We start from the raw sequence: 16526 nt of genomic DNA, 5'->3' as shown, positions 1-16526 counted from the left end.
GTGATGTATCTACAGGCGCAGTAGCCATACCTGAATGAACATGAAACCTCAAACTTGATCATTTTTGTCCCATGGCAATGAGACATACTTTCAATCAACAAAACATATAGCAAAGTTACTGTAAGCATGATTTAGTCTTTACAGTAATTCTCTCTCAGCCAGTCTCTCTCACTCTCTCTTTCTCTGTTTCTCAATCTCTCTGTTTCTTAACCACATTCTTTTTTTTCTGCTGCGCAATGACTCCTCATTCTATAGTATTTCCTCTTGTGATCTAAACACCTACACACCACTGACCAGAATAAAAACACCTCAGACCTTTAAAGTGTGCAGTCAAACTGCAGTGGTGACAGGAAATCCTCTTGCTCTGCCAGGCTGCCGGCTACGTGTAGGTGACACACTTATCCTATCGTGTAATTAAGAAGCAGAAAGCATAGTTAAGAGAAAAAAAAATAAAATACCTGTTTAGGTATTTTATAGATTACTGCTGGCTGCCCCATTTATACACCACATCCTTTGAAGCATAAGGTTCATAATATACATATGCAGCCCTAAAGTGCACAGAGACCAGGGCTGGGTTGATCCACTATTTGCAAATTTATTGCAATGTTTGTGTGTAAAGTCCGTTCTACATTCAATATTATAATTTGCAGCTAGTTTGAAACTATCAAACCAAATACTATTAGAAATTCAGAAATGTTCAGCATATGGTTTTGTCATTGAAATTGCATTTTTTCAAAGTTATGTTACAGTTTGTGATGCTTACGCAATTGGTTGCGTTTGATTGGATGGACCTACAGATGTTCCCACTAACTGCCTTCTCTTTGTACATGTAAGAATAATTTACCTATAAATAGAGTAATACATGTAAGTCACATTCATGTCTTTTAGAATAAATCGGTCATTGTTTGAAAGACAAGTAACACTGCTCCTGATAAATCAGGGTCTTCATTAGAAAACATTTTATACATAAAAGTATCCTATTACAAAGGACTTTATTAAAAAAAACTGTGGTTAATGTAATCTGAGGTACTGTCCATTGTTATTGTTATTGTTATATTTTGTGAAATATAATTACATTTTTTTCCATGATTTACTCCTCACTCTAAACGGGTGATGGCACTGCCACATGTGCCTAGTGTAATAACAAAAAGTACTAGTTTGTGTGGTGCAGTCTGTTGTAAATCAGTGATGCGTACATTTCATCTCAGTAAAAACTTACATTATAACCAAGCTAAATTTGAGCTTATGAACAGCTGGTGCAACTGTCTCCTGCCCTTTTAACAGTAACTCCACCTGCCACTGCCCCACAACCTTTAACACATTGTTGTGAGCTATGTGGGAAATCCAGCATGACCAAACAAGAAATCAAACACAACACTTTTAACCTGTCTTTACAGAGTAGATTGGCCCCAGTACTCTAGGTGCTCCCATGTAACACACTCTCATGTCTACAACACACTCCCAGATGGGAAGACAGGGACACTGCGCGATCACAGTGAGTGGTACACAGACTCGTTCAAACAAGAGAAGACACAACTGATTTTAATTAGGCAATATGCAGTTTTGCAACAATACCATTCCCATTACCAAGAACTTAATAAACTGAATTATTATCATCATTAACATCATCACTCATTTCACAACATTGTCATTTGCAGGACTGTTGCCCTGCTGGTTAGCAGGCCCCGTGTGAAGCAAACATCCTGTTAATATTTTCTCCCTCTCTGATCTCTTGCCCCTTTACAAAAAAAACCCAAAACACTTCCTCTCTGTCAATGGCCAGCTGTAAAGCATACTGAAGTCATGCAGCCCGTAAAAACAAAAAACACATGAAAAGTAAAACACAGTGGTGTTAGGTTCCAAGAATTCTTACAGTCATTCAAGTGAAATAAAAAACATAATCCAAACTTCAAGAGTTCATCATCAGTTCACTGGAAGAGGGTCATGAACTTTTGCACGTACCACGCAGTCACATGTAGTATACTCTTCACAAGGGCATTTTCTTCAGTACACAATGGAAGGTTCCAGGGAAGTTATTATCTTGTTTTAGGTTGCATTATGCATCTAACTTGCATATAAAAAGCTTCCTCTGTAGTTTCCTATCTTTAAATCAGCTAGATATGACCTCCAGGGGGAAATAGATGCAAAGGTTCCAATTTCTCTTGGATCATTGCTTTATAGCTCAGTGACATGTTCAACTGGAGTCATTTCTTTCATTTTTAATAACCAAAGAAAGTACGCCTTGGGTGCAAGGTACACACGATTTCAACTCACAATCACAGTGGAGAAAACTGCTCCCATTAGGCTGACATTTGAGCTTGTCATATCTCCCCAGTCAAAACCCAATCTGTAGTTCTTTTACTTCAAAAATAGCCATCACCACCCCAGGGACTGCATTAGCAGGTCTCTTAATCAGATTGAATTACATTTTCAAGTGAAGCGCAAGCCACTAATTCCGGACATATCAGTGTGTCATTACCATTACTTTAACAGGAAATGTAGGAACAATGTTTGGACAGAATAAGGTCCTGCCATATGCTCAGTGTTTTTTTCCTAGAAAAAGTGATAATACCCAAGTGATTCAGTACATGAGAGAGAGGCGGGGAGGGGAGGAGAGAAAAGAAGGAACAAGAACAAAAATGAAGACAGTCATTTAAAAAAAAAAACAAACCTAAATCAGTTAAGATAAGTAGAGTAAGAGAACTCCTCTGATCACAAAATCACTCCAACTGAAGGCCATCGCTGCCTTTTTCTCCAGCAGTACATACATTTTCCTGAACGAAAAGAATTAATTTATCTGCGTTATTTATTCATTTCTAAATAGGTTGTGACAGTCCGAGCATGCTTTACCTTTCAATCTCAATCTAAATGTGCTGTTACTGTGGCACAGTCAGAAATTGCATCATATATACATTACATCATACATTTCTTGGACATGAATCAGAGTTATACGTCCGAGACTGCATGAGCATTATGTTGAAACTGAGTACCGTTATGTCTTAGATTACATTACATTTTGGAAACAGTGGACACAGTGTGAAGAGAACGTATGTGTCATCTCTAGCAGCCATTTGACAGTAACTCAGACCACCGCAATTCTTAATCAAAGGCAAATCTAATAGTGAAAAGTATCACAGGTTTTATGCACTTTGAGCAGCAGACATGTAGGCTGATATGGAGAAGAGCAAAAGTGCTATTCTTTTAATTTAGCTAACATCCATTAGTTAATATCCATGCATCCATTTAATCTTTTTGCATATAGTTTAAGTGTGTTTTGCATGACTTTAAGTAGTTAGGTATCCTGTGTTGTGCTGTGTATCATTAATATTTGTGTACAAAATTAGTTAGTTAGTTAAGTTAAGAATTGAAAGTTAGGAATTTAAAATATATTTGAAAAGACAAGGAGGGTAAACTCAAAGATAAGATGCTGAGTTTGTTTTCAAATGGCAAAATTTCTTTTTATTTTTGTACATAGTCCCCTGCAATAAAATCAAGTAAATAAACATTTGACACAGAGGCAGTGTTTTTGCCTGTAGCCAAGCCTTTTGGACGCTTTACCCTCTTACTTGGAAGAGGCTTGTTTTGACAAACTACCAAATAGCTTTATTGTGTTTCATTTTATGAACCGCACATGAGCGTCACATGACTTTCTGTTTTAATTCAACAGAAAGATTGAAAGAATGATAATGTTAAATAGTATTGTGTGTGCGTGTGTGTGTGTGTGTGTGTGTGTGTGTGTGTTTCATGCAAGTGAGTGTGCATGGAAAGCACTAAAAACAAACAGACTTTGCTTCATCCCTTTCAGTTTTAGATGACTGATAGGTAGCAAGGTGCCTGCCTGTTATGTTGGGTTCATCATTTATGTTCATTCATAAATCATCTGGCCAGTTTGTTTGCCTTACAGTTTCAGTTATTTTTAGTCAGCAGTAAAGGCCATATACATGGGTGTGTGGCACTGAGTAATAACACATGGTTGTGACGCTGCAGCAATCAGCTAAATGAGTCTAAAGGTTTAATACATAAAGATAAAAAAAATGCTGGTTAATATGTTGATCACTTCTCTGTAGTCTGAATGCCTGAAAGTGACATGTTAAGAGAAGTGACCCTCCTGATGATAAACTAGGCCTTTGTTAGGAAATATTTTATACAAAAACTATTAAAAAGGAATTTATAAAAAAAATGTTAATAAAGGAATGTGACAAATACTCCTAGTATATGAGAAATCAGGCACTATTAAAACATGTTATGTTACAGTAGAACAATACCAAGTAACTTTAGACTTTAGTCAAAGACATCAGCTAAATATGAGTCTATTTTTCCAGAATGGAATATGTGTGAAGAAGGTTGTATCACTAACACCTTAAAATCTATTTTGCAGTGCTGTTTTTCAATAAACAGATGAACTGTAATTTTGTTTGCGAAAATAACATGCACCAATATCAGCTGACACAATAGAAATATACATAATAGATATAAAAGTGCAAATTGTCATTGTTGTGCTTAGGTCTAACAAGTTATAACATGCTAGTAGGCAGACTTGGTACCAACCGACAGAGCAAGGCTAGATGTGTCCCCCTGTTTCAAGGATTTGTACCGAGCTAAGCTAACCAGCTGCTGGTTGTAGCCTGCAGGAAAGGTACTAGATTTGCACCAGTCTTCTTATCTAACTAATCTATCTGCCAGGAACAGATATGAGTATTTCCCCAAATGTGGAACTTTTGCTTTATGGTGGCTCCTGCTTTATTACCTGAACTAGAAACCATCTGTCAGAATCTATTATTAGGATATTCATCATTTCAGCTGATACGTTGCTTACATGGTGCATGTTCACTTCCTCTGCTTGTAATCAAATGACTACACAGCAAACATTCTGGCATAAGAATAATATACACAGAGTAGGGGCCCAACAGCTCATTTCTGTCCCATGGCCCCAAAGTAGGTTAATCAGGATTTTTTTTCTTTTTTTTTTATTTATCAAACAGGTAGCTCTGAAGGTTCCCATATTATGTCCTTGACAGTTGACGCAGGGGGATTCCCAGCAAAATAATGGATACCATGACATCACTTTAATTACACTCCATATAGAAATTGGGTCATATAATAACTGAGTTTTCATTCTCTTATCTTGTGTTATCTCCTTATCATGCATGTAAAGTCCACCCTGTTTACCACTGGGTTTTGGAACCATGCCTGCCCCATATAGGCCTCACATGGCAGTCTGGTCAGTATCCTGGGCTTTGAAAGCATTGCATCAGACAGAATGTGTCAATACTGCACAGTGGGTATCAATAAACGTGGCCTCAATGAAGTTTACTATCGTTTATAATCAAGAATAGCACAGCCTCACTGATTGCTCTGTTTTTGAGAAACCTATTCTGCACCTGCCTGAGTTTAAACAGTGCAATACTTGGATCTGGTACTAAAACCAGTAGCGCTTTTTTGTTTTCCTGTGACTGTCTGTCTGTGATTGGATTGAGCAGGTCGGTAGCGCCATCGTCAGGCAGAGCAGGCCGCATGTGCACAGAACGGCCCGGGTGTTAGTACCCTTGAATCAGACCTGTGATCAGGTTGCAAGCTGCGTGGAGACCACCAGATGTCGCCGATGATCCACTGAGACCGCACATAGGCAGCAAATATTTTATGATTGCAAACTATGTAAAATACCTAATCTATAAATTGCTCTGGGCAGATACCTGTTTCCAGTCATTTATCAAAAAATAAATCAAAAAAATTTATAAAATTGAAGTGAAATTAAATAAAATTAAATAGAATTAAATAAAATTAAATAAAATTAAATTAATAAATATTATTATCGAGGGATACTCTGGCACTTTTGCTTGCCCTGCTTAAAAAAAGTAATTAGATGACGCAATGATTTCAGTGTTCATCTCCCATCATCGGCCATAAGACATATGAGATGTACAGGTTACACATATTGTTGACATCATATCTAACATATTTATGAAACATGACAATCATATTTTGTCAGGGTTTTGTTTCCATCCTTGTCCCCTGTGTGTTTACAGCCCACCAGCAACTATCAAGATGGAGGCAGGCGTTTCATATCTGACCTAAGAAATATTGCAAAGTGGAAGCCAAACACTTTTGGACTCAAATTAAACCATAACGATCCGCAAACATTTATAACACATGTAAACAAAGTCGAACCAAGGGAGGTGCCTGTGTATGCATGATCTGTCTTGATTATAAATTGCATACGTATCATTAGGCTACATCATTTTAAATAGCTTATGGGGATGTTTGCAACTTGAGCTTTACAATTAATTTAAAAAAAACAAATAAAACAAAATTATAAAAGTTCTATTTCTTGTCCTATATTGAATTAGAACACGGGTCGTGGAGAAGCGGTCGCGGCTGTGGGTGTAGCTCAGGGGCGTGTCGCCACACCTGAGCTCTGCCCGCTGCACAGACAGCGCAGCGGCCGCGGTCCGTCATCTGTCAGCAGGAGCCATCTGTTCCCCCCGGAGCTCTTCACGACCGGATCCTCCGCGGACAGGTAGACGTGACTCGTTTAAAGACCTCTTTTCGCCCTCGGCGACATAATCGGCCGGTGAAGATGGCGAAGAAGAGTTCATCCAAAAAGTCCCTGAAAAGCTTGTTCTCCAGGAGCGAGGCCAACTTGGGCGAGTCGGTGGAGAGGGATGTGAGCACAAGTGAGGGACAGAAGAAGAAGTTTAAGTTCTTAAAGCTGAAGATAAAGTCGAAGAACGGCTCTGCCTCCGAGAAGTCAGCGACTGGGAGCCAGCAGGTGCTCAGGTATGCTTGCACAATGTGGAGATGTTGAGTCAGGAGCCAGGCTTCATGCCTGTGCATGTGTCATATGGCCTCTCATGGAGCAGCAGTGCATGTCTCCAGTATTTACTAGCCTGACTTATGTGGTTTTGTCAAAAACACACATCATTCAGGTGGTTTTAAATCAACCCATACTGGTATAGTGGCCTTTATTGTCCTACATCAGTAATGCACAAACTGTATCTATTTTGTGTGAAGTTTTGGACTTAAGAATTGATGCTTTTATCAGCTGACCTTTAAGCCCACTGACTGAACCAGACATAGTGTCATATTAAATCAGGCCTCATCATGCAATAGTTCATCACCCAGTGCAGAAATTTAAAAGGAAACAGTCTTTCATGAGGTTGGAGTATGATAGCTGAAAGGATCATTTTCAACCCTTATCATGTTTTGTCAGTCTCCTCAGATTAACCCAGACTTTGTAGGACTGTTGAAAGGACTGTGAAATCCATGAAATCCAGTCTCTTCTTTCATTCATTACGTAACTGTGCAAAAGAGCAAATGGTGACACTGAACATTTTTCATTTCTCTGAAAGCTTGCAAAATCCTTGCAGAAAATCCTTGTTCTCATAACCTAATAGTTAGCTATGCTCTATGTTCAGTGCCCCTTTAATGTGACTATTTACTGGCTTTCAATGATATAGGCTAAACTGAGTCTGAGGATTGTTAGTTGGGCAAAAGGACCAATTTGAAGGATTCCACTTTTGTTAAGGAAAACTGTTAGATATTTGTAACAGTCATTTCAGTGACAGTCATGACAGTCATTTTAAAGACCAAACGATTCATTGATGCTTTGAGGAAATATTTGCTTCATCATAAGGATAGCTAATGTTCATGATTACATAGAATTGTAAACAAAATAACAAGAAAAAGAATGACTACAAACTGCTACAAGAAGGGTGAGAAAGATGCAAGATACAAGCTCAAATCTTGCTGGCAATAAGCAATAAACACATGGTTCTAGACAGAGCCAGTAAGACCATCTGGTAAATGGCTCATTTGTAGACAGCAAAGTCTGCTCAACAAATAGTATAATAAGCAACTTAAACTTATGATCCTTAAACAAGGATCAGTGTTTCTACATCATGATCAGAACATTTGTGATTAGTCAAAATTGACTTCTGCGCAGTACAGATGAGAACTAATAGTGATGATCATTAGTGCAAACGAATGCAGAAATCCGAAGTGTTGATGGGCCTACTCTTTATGTTGTGTCACTTCATCAACACGACTCTCAGTGGATTGATTCATGACGCTGATACACACATCTAATCTGTCTTTTGCTTTCAAAGACATCAAACAGGATCATCATAATATACAATGTGGCCTTTACATTGTCACCACTTGTAGTCAAGCAGGAATGGGTTAATATGGTTGTAAATGCAGTAAGGGGGTTGAATAAAACAGCATCCCCACTGGCCATTTAGTGGTGTTATACAAGAAATACACATTCAAGACTCTGTTTCAGCCTCACACAGTATAGACCTACAAACAAAGGGGTGTGCATAGACACACAGGTGAGGCGGCGGTTGGGCCACGGGTCACATGCCAGTACCGTGTAATCATGTTGTTCATGTAGTTGTGGGCTCGACTGAGTGACAGCCTGTGTTTGCACAGATAAATGATGGAGCTGACGCTGCGAGAACCGCCTTTGTACACAAGAGCACAAGCACAACAGCAAGGGTAAAGTTTAACAGGGTATGGAGGGTACACATGCAGTCTGAAATGATAAACAATACAACAAGCTTCCATTTATATTCATCGAGGACAGGAGTGCAGTAAATTAAAACAGGATTAATGAGCTGTCTTATATTTGCTTTTCTATTAAAGATATTTACATTGTATAAATGCATATTTGATTATTGACATTGTAGGTGAATGTCCCAGATCTGAGAGTCCAGACTAAATCTGTTTTTGTTGTTAGTGAGGGATTTAGTTTTAATCTTTGTCCAGGGTTTTATCTGGCAAAGATTTGAGGATTCCAGGGTCTTAGAAATAAATCTTCAAGTGATTTTGTTTGTTTTGACTTCATAGCATTTCATACAGTTCAAGGTGATGTCAAAGTCATACTGCACTTTATTTGAAACTTCAACCCTGCTGTATGAAATTCCAGAGGAAAGACTCAGGTCTACTTGAAGTCAAACACACCCAGAGTTTTAGTACCTGGTGTGGGTAGTTGGCTCCTGACTGCATGGAGTTGGGGATTAATAGAGGTACTGTAGAGAAACCTGCAACTCCACATGCCGATTGCATTGTCATGAAACTTCTAATTAATGACCCAAATACATACACACACATACACACAGACATGCACTGTGCCTAGGGATATGTGCTCAGATGTCTCAACTCAATTGTGTTGAAATATCTGAATTATTCAGAGCAACTGAGTATAAATGAGTCACTGTATAGTGGAACCTGTTATATTAGTGTAGGAAGTTAACACTGTGGTTATATAAACTGAGTTAACTGCAGACCTGAGTAGAAATACTCGATCATCCTCACAGAAAACTTGCAAAAACAATGAACTTTTACACGATTGTGACATAGCCTATGGTCAATGAATGAGGGTTAAAGAGAGTTAAATTGAAACAAAATATCTCCTTATGAAAGTATAGTGTTTTTTCATGTGGTTACATGGGTATGTTGAAAGATTACTCCAGTGTCCAACAGTTGTGGAGTTGGGGTCTCCCTCTGCAGACACACCTCTCTATGCTGACCACACAGCAGCTGATGTGAATGAGCTTCTAACTTTCTCTCTGAGTGATCATTTTACAAGTAAAGACAGCTGAAATCACACCACAGCTGTTGTCTTCAACTTATTTTTTTGGTGACTTTGTCAGACAATGTTGTGGTTATAAAATCAGGATTTTAGCAGCAGCAGAGCAGCAGCTTGGAAATGACAGCAAGGTAACATGTGGACTTAATGGGCTGCGTTTCAGTCACTATTTCATACTTGTTCCGTTTCCTGACAACAGAAACAAACAAAAACATGTAAATGAGAGCAGCTTTGTTGGGAATTCGGCTGTATTAAAGCACTGTATATGTGAGCACAGAGCAGGAGAGAAGCAAACAGATAAAGGGCTGACACTAGGCAGAATGCAAATAGCCTACCATAGAATAGCCTGACTAATTCTGGCATTTTGGCGGCAACACTGATATCATTATAGAAGAGTTTTAAAAATGATATACCAACTTTTATAAAATTATTATTATTGTATTTGTTTTTTGTATTTACACACGCCAATACGCATATATTGGCAATGAGCTAATATCGGCTGATATGTAGCCAATTTGCTTTATAGACTTAATGGTCAGTCAGGTAATCAAAAAATAGAGGACAGAATAAGCAATAATGGAAATAATTATTAGGTGTTGGACTACAATTGTACATATCAGAGTGTACTGATGTCTAACAATTAGACCCAAACAGACCTTACAGGACCACTGTGGATGATTTACAGTACAGGCTCCATCCTTTGTTTTTATGCTTTATTTTGGAAGTTGGAATTTATCCTCTTTTCTTCACCATTGTCTGGCCATTATTGAGTGACTGGGTGAGATAGCAGCAGATAAATTCATAAAGTTAGTTAAACATGTCTTTGTCAGTAAAATCAATGGTGGGCTTCAAGTAGTAAATCAATGATAGTGCTGTCGAGTCCATTTATATATGTTCCATTCAGTCCATTCATCTTGGTTAAACAGGGGTATTGACCAAATGACACCACGGCTTAAAGAATTCTTGAAGTGACAACATAAAGTATCAGCCAGACAAAAGATATAGATGATCCCTCGTTCAATGGGGGGATCACTGCCGTCTCTGCAAACAGTATTTAGTCACTTATTTGCATAATATTAGATTTAGCTAAATGTGCGTACTGCACTAGTGTGCATTAAATGATCTGAGTGAAGGGAGTTTTGAAGTGGGCCTAGCAGAAGGGATTTTTGAGCTTTAAAAGGCATAATAAAAATCTGATTGACATCACATACTGAAGCTGAAAGCAGCTTCATTGTGCCTTTTTGTTGTGTCTGGATTTACAGCAGAGTAAACTTGAGTCCCGACATCAGTTATTTGTCGAATGAAAATGGCAAAACATTAACTTTAATATCTCTTTTCTTGCAATGGCTCTTGTGCCAAGTAACAGTAACATAGTGATACTGAAAAGTTTTAATTAAGTCGTATTTTAAGGCCAGTAAAACTGTCTTTGTTTGTCTATGTAGTCGAGACATACTTTGCTTCTGCAGACTGTACAGGAACTATAAAATGGAGATGAGTGACATACACACTGTAGTTGTCTGTCATCTCCCGTCTTAGAAATGCATCCAACCTCACACACCCCAATGAGCTCACATGCATAGCCATGCACGCAGGCTAACAAAGACTGTTTGTGCAGAGGAAATAGCGAGTAAACCTTCCAAAAGTTTCCAAAAGCCCATTTTATCCTATTTGCATACAGAAAATATGTGGTGTCGCTGTAGCATTTGTAGCGTTTGTAGATACAATGCAAATGAATACATTTCTCTAAAGCAGGCCTCCCTTTAGCTCCTACCTCTCTCTCTCTCTCTGTCTGTCTCTCTACCAGTCTTGTTCTAATCCAAACAAACACTCTCGCACAGCCAAGGAAAGTGCAGTTACATCCTGTTGAACTTCAGCCAAATCAAGACATTCATAATGAGGACTTTTTTCAGAGTGTCAGGTGCTGTTAGTTCACACAATGAAAGGCTTTTAAATGTGTCCTTAGGTGATGTGTGTTTATGTATAAAGACACAAGATACCCAGAAAAGGATGTGACTCATCCTTTTTTTTTTTTTTTTTTTTTTTTTTACCAAAATAAAAACCTAAAACAGCTCACTTTTGTCACACACTGCAGTGCTTAATTAGTTGACTGATTCATGGGCTGTTGTCATGCACTACAAAGGACAAATACACAACTTTTGGTAGCGTCCTAATCACTAAGGATGTGTGAGCGATCCTGCCTGTTTGTTTTTTTGCATGTATGTGGGCCTGTCGGATTACACAGGATATACAACGGAACAGTCGTCACCTACATGAGCACAGAAAAAAGGTGATGCTCCTACCTGCACAACAGCAGATGAAATTGTGTGCATGTTTGCTTTGCACGAACATGAATATGCATGGTCGTTCAAGTCACACTGGACTGCAAATTGTGGCATTGCTTCTAATGTTTGCCTGTCACTTGGCTTCCTGTTCCATCCAGGTGCACGAAGGTAAACAGCCTGCGTATAAAGAGACCTTTGTACCATTTGTTTGATGTGATGACAGCTTTTGATTACTAATGGAGCCTCTGTGTTGACTTTGAAGACCCTGCTCAGCCACACATGGCGCCAGCATCCCAGAATGTGACTCGGAAATTATTGTAAAGACTGAGCAAAGCCAAAAATGTATTGTTTCACTTAAAAAAAAATAAATAAATAAATAAAAAATTATTTTTTTTGTTTTTTGTAGGTGACAGACAATGTAGCTCCCAGACAAGTATTTATGTTGGCATTTTTTTTTTCTGATGGCAAAAATTAGTCCTTGTTCTAAACAAAAGTCAAGCTGTACTAAGAAACACAAAGTCACTCTCTGCTCAGCCGGTTCTAGTCAACATTCCCTACACAGTGATTCACTGCTTTATTTTGCTAAGCAGCATATTTTCCCTCTTTATGTGAGGATGAGATAGACAGCAGCAGTATACTGTCCTGAACATCCTCCAATAAACATCTAATATTACTTTTTCCAAGCATTTGTACCATTTGTGTTATATATTAACTCATTACGTCAACATAAAAGGCCATCTGTGTTCACATAATTAAAAAAAAAAAAAGAAAAGAAAAAGTTTGATCAAACAGCACTTCAAAGCTCAGATTAGTTTCGCTTTGTTCTACTGTTGGAAACGTTGAAAAATTCAACTTTAACTGATATATTTTCGAGTAGATTCAGTGTTTCTACCTCTGTTCCCCTCAGTGCTGCAGAGCCCAGTAACACCGCTGAGGATGGAGAGGCCTGGGCCGACAGCATCGTCTCAGACAAAAAGAAGTCCTCTCTCTATGGCACCACGCCCAGGTCAAAGGTCAGTTAAGACAAGACGTCTGTTGTCTGTTGACCTCTTTTCACAGGTAGTTATCGTGAATTAAGGGCGGTCCAGCTTTTTCCAGCTTCAAACTGGATGAGATTTTTGACTGGATCATGTCAAAGGTTGAGTGTGTTGAGACTGTGTGTGCATACAAAGTGGGTGTTTCAGAGCGCTACATGCCCACAAGGCTGTACTTGTGCATTCAAAATAGTATGAACTTGATATGAGTAATTACAGCTTTAGTTGTAAGGGAATAACTTTAGGTTTTAAAAGTAAAACAAGCAAAAAAGCAGCTGTATGTGTTTTACAGTCACACGTACACTCAGCATTCCACTTACTGCTGTTACCTTCTGTACAGGGAACATTTTACTCAAACAATTTAAACAACGTCAGGTTTTCCTGACTAGTAGTAAATTGTACTGTATCTTAATCATAGAAATAACCTGTATTTTGTAGTAATAGTTAAAAACATAAACCATCACAACACTGAGTTTGCAAGAAGGGTTGGAGTTTAAGTGAGAACATGTACTACAGACATGGAAACACACATCACTGTTTGACTCTCTGTGTCTGTGTGTACACACTGGCCCACAAAGAGAGAATGTGAAAGTAGGAATCTCCTTCAGTAAAGTGTCATATTTTCATTAATAAACTAACAATGTTACTTTGGCTTTTGCAAATTCATAATACATAGCATACATAGCATAGCTTGGAAAAGGCAATTAATGAAGATTGAAAAGAATTGTACATTACTTAAAACAGTTATATAAGGACATGAATCAATTATTTGTTTGTTCATACAGTACCAACTGTTCTAACACTGAACATTTTATGTATAAGGTAAATAGACAGTTGTAGCAGTGCCAAGAGAGCTGAGGCCAAATGGATTTTTTTAAAAAAAGAAGAACTTTCGTGAAAATATAACCAATAAACAGGAAAGGGAAGCTTCAATTTTTACCATGTCTCTAAGAATTCAGCAAATCAGGCTCCTGCCAAAATGTTTCAACATTATTCCTGACTAGATTCTTATTTATTGCATCTCAATTTCCCATCCGACTCTTAATTGACAGAGTCTGATCTGGCTTAAAGCAGGTAGTTGTTGTGTATATTGTGTTTTCCCTATATATAAACTTGCAAATGCAGTCTATCTAAATGTAGGACACTAAACTTAGACTATCACCACCACTATTACCACTGGTAACTAGTTCTAAAACATACTTGTGGGCCATGCCCTGAAATGATCCCCTCTGTGCTACCAGCTCCCTCATCAGTTCAGATCACAGATGCTACAGCCGGGATAATTTCTGTAGTAGAAATACTGAATAAAGAATTCTTCTTTTTGCATGTATATTATATTGCTGCTCATATAGGGCCTGTATGGAGATGCCTTCCCCTTCCAAGGGTGGAATAGCAGCAGTTAAGTAAATGGTCACCGGATTTAAATGAGCCAGAAATGTCTTGAGATGATCGTTTTTAAACTGTATACACTTTCTAAACTGAAGACAACTACACTTTTGCTCTGGGCATAGAGAAATATAGCGTCTCAACCTCTGAGAAGGTTGTCTGCTATTTCTCTGCAGCCTGGTATTCAGATGAAAGTTGATGTTCTCCCCCATGGCAATTCATGTCAAGCACACGTGGATGAAAAAAAAATCCTCTTTTAAAAATTCCTGTTGCTTTATCCCTCAGTTGTTTCACATCCTATCGAATAATACAACTAGAAATCACATATTATATATTCTGTGTTATTTTGGTTGGTAAAAGTCACTGTTGCACACACAGAGACTGAGACTAATGAACTTATCTGATTTCATCATCCTTAAAACAGATGAGTACATACACTTGTGACAGTGTCTTCTATATTTCTGTCGCAGGTGTACTCATGGCTGTGTTCTTCTCTCAGGTTGAGGACAGACCTGTAGGTTTTGTTCCCTCAGCACTCTGAATACATAACTTGTCTGAACAAGAATATTCCTGGCTGTAAAATTTTGTTTGTGAAAGTTGAGCCCCCTCTCAGGTGACTTCATGATTCCCTCTTCAACGGTAGCTGCATTCCACCTGTTGATTAAAGAATCTCCCTCCAAGTCTTACTTGCGTAATTATGACCCTTTTAAACTCACAAGCACACAGTCACAGATTGCTCCAATATGCACTATGCAAAGTAGCACAATCATATTTATTCATTGTTTTTATTTAACCACACTCATATTCTTTTAATCTCAATGTAGTTACACCCTCAAAGAGACACACAACTGACTGCATGTGACCAACAAACAGGTTACTCCTCTAGAGGGCACCATAGCGCAAAAATATCACATAAAACACTTTATTTCAGTTCAAGTTCAGTGAAGTCGCTTGTGATTGTTGTTTCTCTATGTCTACAGTGCTACAGTGTAATTTTATCTGCATTACTCTGGTTGTGTTTGCCATGTCTGCCTGTAGTAGATAAACAACAGAGTTAGAAAGGGAAGCAGGTGAAAGACTTCTTATTTCCCCCAGAAGAGGGTGCCAGTGCTTCACTAAGCAGAGACCTGTAGGTCAGATGAGATGAGATTTTTTTATTACAGATGTTGAGATTCAACAGGTTATGGTATGAATGCTGTTGTGTGTGATGTGTGTGTATACTACCATATGTGTGTGCACTGGATGTAAAACATACCAACTGTCAAAACAAAGGCGATGCTTGAAAAAGTGTAAAGTAAAGTAAAATGACCAGAAGGTTTGATCCCTGGCTTTGCATATAAACAGATAATGCAGAATGGATTTCATCTGTTTAAAAAGGGCATGATGTGTTCACAGCAGTAGGGTGGGCTTGAGCATTATCTCTGGGTACCTTTTCAAAATGTTGCAGTGTGGGACCAGACCTTGGTAGATGCACACAGGAGAAAGTGATTTAAGGTAGTTTGAGCCATAAGAAGTGCATGATGAGCCGATTCATCTAGCACTGGCCTTCATTTGCACCTGAGGGGTTCAGCACTGTTCAGGATGACAATCCTCTCTGGATAGTGTTAGAATCATCCACGATTCTTGTCCAGCACATTTACAATGAAATCAAATGAATTCAAATGGGACATCAATGGAAAGGAGGCTTTCCAATGAGGTTTTGTTTTGTCCATGTCACATGCATGGAGATCTCTTTAATGCAGAATCATACTGAAAACATACCTGCTTCAGTGAACAAGACATGATATGTATCTAACACAGAAACGTTTCCCTGTCCACCCACTCAACTCAGACTGTGATTGTTGTCTTTGCCTTGCATACTTTCCAAACTATCCATCAGAAGAAAGAAGATTTTTTTAAAGGCACACCCAGTTTAAAATCTGGCAGATGGCAGTGACAGACAGCTTTGTGTGCCATTCTCCTTTGTCATCACGGTTCAACAGAGCGCACAAACATGTAATCACCAGAGCAGCATTACCTCTATCTTTTCAATCAGTGTTTTCCATCAACAGTACACTTCAGTTTCTATTTAAAATATCAGGGGAGAAACGCCTGGGTTGTGCTTGGTGCTCTTCCAAGACACTTTGACATCCTAGATGTTTGTCCTGCCAGATTCAATCATTGAAAGAGCAACAGAGTGTGAAGATGCAGATGTTTCCTATGTCAGTTATACTCACAAGTCTTTGCACCTAAATG

This window comes from Trachinotus anak, unplaced genomic scaffold (genome assembly GCF_046630095.1).
Source record: "Trachinotus anak isolate AG129_WGS33_773 ecotype Australia unplaced genomic scaffold, CSIRO_AGI_Tana_v1 ptg000016l, whole genome shotgun sequence".
Classification (NCBI taxonomy): Eukaryota; Metazoa; Chordata; class Actinopteri; order Carangiformes; family Carangidae; genus Trachinotus; species Trachinotus anak.
The sequence above is the reverse complement of the archived record's forward strand: the minus strand, read 5'-3'. Positions refer to the sequence as shown.